The 6822-nt window shown below is 49.8% G+C and overlaps 1 long non-coding RNA gene across 1 annotated transcript; it reads left to right on the top strand.

Annotated features, from left to right (window-relative positions):
- The first annotated feature begins 202 nt into the window (after positions 1 to 202).
- On the top strand, positions 203 to 6616 carry LOC143273328 (uncharacterized). Its single transcript, XR_013051340.1, has 3 exons — positions 203 to 337; positions 2743 to 2967; positions 5606 to 6616. It is a non-coding gene; the product is annotated as an uncharacterized LOC143273328 (long non-coding RNA).
- The last annotated feature ends 206 nt before the right edge of the window (positions 6617 to 6822 follow it).

Consider the following 6822-nt stretch of genomic DNA (forward strand, 5'->3'; position numbering starts at 1 on the left):
TTCTGGGGCTTCCAGGCCTCAGCTCTCAAGACCCCCGCCGCTGCTTCCTGGCCTCAGTGTCAGAGCCCTGGCTGACTGTGAGGAGAGCCCTAGGCCTGCCCGGGAGCTGGCCACAGGATGTGGGCTGTTTATTATTCCTGGAGCTCACTGCTCACCCTCCATGTGATGCTGGAAGATCATGGGCAGGAGGGTTTTGTAGAAAGTGGGAAAGAGTTCTGTGTCCAAACAGACACGATCGGAGCCAATGGACAGCTAGAGTGGGGTGGCCGAGATCCCCTCAGGTCCCCTGTGTCATTCTGTGACATCGTGTCAAGATCTGGTTTCCATGATGACACTGGTGAGGCTTGGGGCTGACTGTGGGGGTGTTGGTAGGCTCCCCCTGGGAAAGGCTGGAGCATGGGGTATGGTGCCCACCCTCAGCTGGCACTTGAGGGCATCTGACACCATCATATTCAGCTAGCCTGGCTGAGGGTATGCCATGCGAGGGTATGCCACGGCACTGGCCTTGCAGCTTGGCTAGTGGGGGCATGCAAGAACACATCCACAGTTCCCAGCTTGATTCCTGAGGCAAGACCTGCGGCCATGACTGCTAGGAGGCAGCAGGCTGTACCCAGGTCACAGTGGCTAGTGTCTGCTGAGCACTTCCAGTGAGTCACATGCTGCTTACTCCCTGTTCATGCACCTTTGATGACAGCTACTATCGGGGACCACTGCTTCTGAGACCTCACAGATGGGCATTCCAGACTCAGTGTGACCCAGTGACTTGCCCGGGCAGCAGAATGTCCTGGCTTTGGCCACAGCTAGCAAACTCCTGTCACCACATCCTGGGGCACAGTCACCTCCCTCCTGCCTTATAGCCTTTGTCAGGATCCATCAGTCTGGTCTTTGCCTCAGTTTCCCTAGCTACAAAATGAGGAGCCTGGCAGAGCCTGCCCAGCAGGGCTGTTGGTTAAGTAAGCTTCTCTGCGCCCCACAGGCTCGCCTCCCACGGGGCTGTTAGGAACTCCTTGTTTTCCTCCATCTTTTCCAGTGACAAAAATGAACAGTGATATCGACACCAAGATCTGCAGGGTTGAGGACAACTTGCACCTGCACCTAATGGCTTCCTAGTCACCTGAAGAGGTGCTAAGCTACCAGGATTTGCAACTGGCTTCTGCCACCTTCCTGTCCCTCCCAGAATCAAGGCTGTCACCAACAGCAATCACATTCCCAGCATCAAGTTCCACCTGCTGCTTTTCCCCACCACTGACATGGGGGTGTGTGTGGGTTCTCCTCTATGCTGCTGGTGTCTAGAGTGTAAAACCGTAGACAGCAGCACGGTCTGGTACCCTTCCCCCGTATTCTAAAGCAAAAAGAGACTACTTTTGGTCCAGCCTGGAGCAGGAGGCAAGGGGAGAAGCCTGAGTCAGTTTTCAAAGCCTGTCTGTCTGTCTGTCCTTCCAGTTCAGTTGTGGTCACAGAGCAGGAGCCCGGGGCTGCTTATTGCTGAGAACAGGGAGCTGTTGACGGCTCCAAGTGAGTTTCACCAGTTCTCCAGCAAACAGGGCTTCCATGTCGTTGTGGGGGAAGTGGGGCCAGCCCCAGGAGCCCAGAGCATGTGAGGGAGGGAGGCACCACCCCCGAGCATTTGTGTAGCTCCTGATCATGCTGCCCGCTGGCTAAAGAGACCCAAGGAGCAGAGCTGTGCGTGGCGTGAGACACCCGTGAACCCCTGGACTCTGCTAATTGGGGTGCCCTTCTGTCTCCAGGATGTCCTGCTCTTTGTCTGAGTTGAAGAGATAAGGAGGGAGCTGGGCCGCTCTGAGCAGCCCCTGCTGGACAGGCCTTGTGTGCTGGCTCCAGGTTCCCGCTGTGAGCAAGAATTGCTCATCCATTTCCTCAGAAAACTCTGGGGTGCTGAGTCCAGGGAAAGTGTGGGGAGGCAGGAGCACCCCTAAAAGCAGGCTGGAAACACCGGAGTGAGCGTCAGGTCACCATTCCTTCACTGGGCAAGATTTTTTTTTTCCCATAAGATACTGACAGGCTTTCCTCTGTGGAGCTAAAACACGCCTTCATCCCCCCAACCAAATTGTTACTAGAAATAAGAGAACCTTCACTTTCTAACAACCAGGGGTTAATGCGGGGTGCACTTGGAAATTGTAGAAATCAAATCAAACCCACCAATTCCTGTCTGCTCACCACCAGGACTGGGAAAAACAAATAAAAGATGAATAACGAAGCGACCTTTGTTGTCTAAGAATAAATGGCATGGAAAGAGAGAAGCCTGGTGGATTTGCACACTAAAGCAGGGGAGGCACGTTTTCCGTATTCACAACCCCCACATGTCTAACAGCCAAACCCAAACCAATATACACCCCTGATCATGGAGTTTTCCCCTTATCCAAATACAAAAAGTATTATATGTTATATTGACTTTAGGGCAAAATCTTTCCCTTATAAGGTGCTTGACATAAATAGCTTTTATTGTGGAACTCTGGACTAGAAAGGACCCCCATAGTTGTTAAAGGTCCCAGCTGCTGTTGTTATCATTGGAGACGTTAAACTGCAGTTCCTAACATCTAATATCAAATTTTAGCACAAATCCTATAAAACGTATCTTGTCAGAAAGTGCCAGAACCCCTAAGCTCTTTTCCGAGGAACAAATTGCAGCTGGCGCTTTGTCCCCGTGGGCCGAGCACCAATTTGCTGTGGCCTCTAGCTGAGGCAGCAAATTAATATTCTCTGTTTTCCCCTCGGTTGCAGGTCTTGCTGGGGACCTCCAGGGTCTAGAAGGGCCATGGACCAGGCCACTTGATGGGGTGACCGGCCTGCAGAGCTGAGTCCAAGGCCTGGAGATAGGGCCCAGCACTAGGCATTTGAGGAATGAGGCTCGCAGGCCCTGGGGATTCTGCCTGCAGTGACAGCCCTAACATTAGCCAGAGCCCTCGACGCCTGGAGAAATGGCATTGCCCACCCTGAGAGAGAGAGGTAACGTTTATTTTTGTATTTTTTTCTCTCTCTCCCATACACGGAGCTTTGGAAGACCACCAAGCGTGGATCATTTTTTTACCCCACAATGATGTACAATTCACATTTGTTAATCAAAAAAAAAAAAAAATGCTTGAAGTCGCCTACCTAGACTTTTTTTTTCTTAAACAGGAAACGGTTTTCAGATGTTTATATGTTAAGTAAGGCTACTAAATCTGTTTAGCCGTTTACCAGGCCCTGAATCTCTCCGCTCACCTCCAACGTGCTAGCTTGGCATTCAGGTTTTTTTTTTTTTTTTTTAAATCCTTGTAATTTACAATTAAAAAAAAATCTTTCCATAGTCACCTGCTTGGCTGGGGCTGGGCAGCTCCAGCAGAGGTTAACTAAATGGAGCTGCAGAGTGCCGTGGGCTTGTTTTCAGGCCACACAGCATCATGCTGATCCTCTCCACGGTCATGAAAAACAGCGGCGGCCACACGTATTTTTCGTCAGTCTGTGATCACCCATTGCCATCCGCCTGGGCGTCCCCTCTGCATTAAGGCAGACAGACATGCAGGTGTGTGGGCGCCGCAAAGAGATGGTCTTTCCTTAAAAGAGTTTCCACCGCGTCGGAGCAGCCGCCACAGGAGGCAGAGCACAGCAGAGCCGGGCAGCCACCGGCCCGAACCAGCTGCTGCCAGCCGCCGACGTTTGTGAATACAAGTTTTTGTTTTATTGCTGGATATCCCCCACTTGCCCCAGGGCTAGCAATTTTCAACAATCACGCTAGTTCCCGTGCCTACGACGGCAAATCAATTTTTTTTTTTTAAATGTTGGAGAGGGATGTATATTTAGAGCCCAGGGAGAGAGGAACACATGCAGAGAGAGGCTAAAATCCTTTTCTAAAGGAAATTTGTTAGCATTCAAATCTTTGGCTTAAAAGACTTAAATTATGCCATTTGCCACGGCCGCATCGAATGGCCCCTGCACTCTAACTCACTGCAATCAACCACATGCTTTCTGTCTGCGGATCTTTTGGGGGGAGGCAAAAGATAGCTCTTTCATTTCATTAAGGGTAGAAAAAAGGGAAAGAACCCAGCTAAGACTAAATGAGCTCCTCACATCAGCCGAACACCACTGAGATCCATAGGAAAGTTATTTCCAAAAATGAGAACAGAAGCAAAGACTCATCCTCCACTCCTTTGGGCACCCACACATCCACAAGCAGTTCCCGAGTGTCGGCGATATCTGAAGGAAAGACAGGACAGTGCAAAAAGAGACATAGAAGAAATATCCAAATTCCTTTAAACGTTGGTGAGTTCAGAATGACAAAACAAAAATTGAAGTATGTTTTTGGAACCAAACTGAAAAGGCCACACTTAAATCCCAGAGTCTGTTTTTGAGGCTTGTTTGGGCTGTCATGGCCAAAGTCAGGAAACTATGCTAAATAATCTCGCAGTCACCTGCAGGCAAAGCCAGCAAAGGAGACCGGATTCAGTTCTCCAGAGGGGATCCTGAAAGCAGAATGCCAACCAGGCTCCCCTGGGGAGCTGGGGAGCAAGCCCACTTTCCCCAGATGCCTTATTCAAACTGCTTGGCAGCACTGGGTGGGAACCCCTGGGAAGTCAAGGATGCCATTCTGTTCCGTGAAGCTACAAAGAAGGTGATGATTGGAAATTAAGGGGTGAAACCAGCCTGGAATGGCTTGAGAGATTTCCCCCGTGGGGCCAGTGCAGCCATGCTGGGCCAAAGTGGCTGTTAGCCCCCCCCCCCCCCGCCCCCCGTACTAAAGTCACAGGGGAGGAACCTGCTTTGGACCAGCACATTTTATTTTTAAATGTCTTTTGGACTCACCGACTGTTAAGGTCTGTCCGATTGCAGAGATGTTTCCCAAGCCAACACCTGGGCGCCGTAAATCACCTCCCGGTAAACACGTCAGGTCAGGACATGGGCTCAGGCGGTGGGGTGGCACCCTCCAGTCCTAGCTGCTGCTTTCACCAGAACACCCCCTCCCTGTGGGAGCAGAGCCCCTGTGCAGAAGTTGCCGAGATAAGGTCAGAGTCCCCCACTCTCCCTCATCACCCAGGCGGCTCACCCGGCGCTGGACCAGGGAGGGCTGTCAGTTCATCCGGAGTCTGTGGGGTTAAGGATGGCTTTATGACCCCTCAAAGGGGAAGCCTGCTATTTGTGAAGGCAGCATGAAGAGATAAAACGCAAGGTTTGTTTTTTAATACTGCATTAGTTAAGTTAACACACAGCATATTTAACACCAGTAACAACAACAAAAAAAAAAAAATCAAATCTAAAACAAAACTAGTGAACTGTCCCCAAAGTTGGCAAATCAAAGTGAGTTTTCTTTTCTTATTTTCTTTCTTTCATTATTTTTTTTTAAACATAGTAACATAGTGGACTGAAATTTAAAATAAAATCTCATTCCTCTTTCCTTCTTAGAACCTTAACTGGTAACGAATGGGCATCCACAGATGTTTGGAAAAGTTGTCACAAAAATATCCCAATGGTGGATTGACAGCAGGGTGTATTCCCCGCCCAAATCACCTCTTTATTACGAATTCCTTCACATTTTGATATTCTATTTTTAAAAATCTCACTCTGACTATCTGGCTATCGTAGTCTTCTAAATGATATCTTCTGTCTTCAGTCGGTAGATGTGAGGACTGCCGCATAAACATCATAAAACCCTCGGGAAGCTGTTGCTCATGGCCGGCCGGCCGGGTTCCCTTTCCACAGAGCCCAGAGCCGCCCTGCCTCAGGACTCACCCAGCTCCAAAGAAAAATAACCCAGAGAAATTAGTCCTCGGCTGGAAACGAAGCAGGGATCAAATGATTGCTGATGGGAGCAAATATTTAAATCGCATGAGTCAAATGGGACATTATTAAATAAAGCGTGTTTAGAATGTCTCAAGCAGCAAGCTCACTGGAAGAATATTTTAAACCTGATATTAAGGATCTGGCCGCCTGTGTGTCTCAAGCTTTGTCCGTGTGCAGGGAAATTTGCTCTTGACCGTGGTCGAAAGCACACCCTGGTCTCCCTCAGGAGCGTTTTCCTCTGTGTCTGAAACAAAGACAGAAAGGATTCTAGGTAGCTACTGAAACTGCTAACATGACATATAATAAATGGAAGGTGAGTGACCCATGTTTTCTCGCTTACTCTTAAGACACAGTGCAGCGTGGCCGAGGCAGGGACGCGGGTGACAAGCAGGGGCCGAGGACTCTGTGTGTGGGGTGATGTCTTCCCATCTTGGAGCAGGGAAAGTAAGTGACCCCAGTTGGCATCAAGCCTAAGCCGGTTCCTAATGGATACCTCCACATCTACGTTTTAAGTTTTATTTCCGAGATCTCAGATGGGAGTGCTCAAAACAGGAAAGTCGTTTGGGATCCAAAGCGCTGCTCCTCTGTCACATCTGTGAACTTGCTGGATACGTGTGGTTCCCTGGAGACGTTTCTATGCTTGCGGGGCCAGTGTGGAGCTAGGGTCTGGGGTCTTCACCAAGGCTGGGAAGGTCGGAGCCCATCACTCTGATGCTGGCCACTTTCCCACACCATGTTTTCTCTCTCTGTAAGTTCAGGGAGATGGCTAGTGTGTCCCCATAGTGAGCGCCTGTCCCCGGGTCCCTCTCCTACACATCAGAATCTTCTGACTGACTATAGGGTCAGCTGAGGGCCGCCCTTTGGACCTTCAACACTAAGTGGAGGGCGCACCCACACTGTAGAGGAGGCTGCCACGTAGGAGAAGAGTTACAATGGCTTCCTTCATTCTTTTTTTTAATTTTATTTATTTATTTTTTTTGGAGCTGAGGACCGAACCCAGGGCCTTGTGCTTGCTAGGCAAGCGCTCTACCACTGAGCTAAATCCCC

This window comes from Peromyscus maniculatus, chromosome 5 (assembly GCF_049852395.1).
Source record: "Peromyscus maniculatus bairdii isolate BWxNUB_F1_BW_parent chromosome 5, HU_Pman_BW_mat_3.1, whole genome shotgun sequence".
NCBI lineage: Eukaryota > Metazoa > Chordata > Mammalia > Rodentia > Cricetidae > Peromyscus > Peromyscus maniculatus.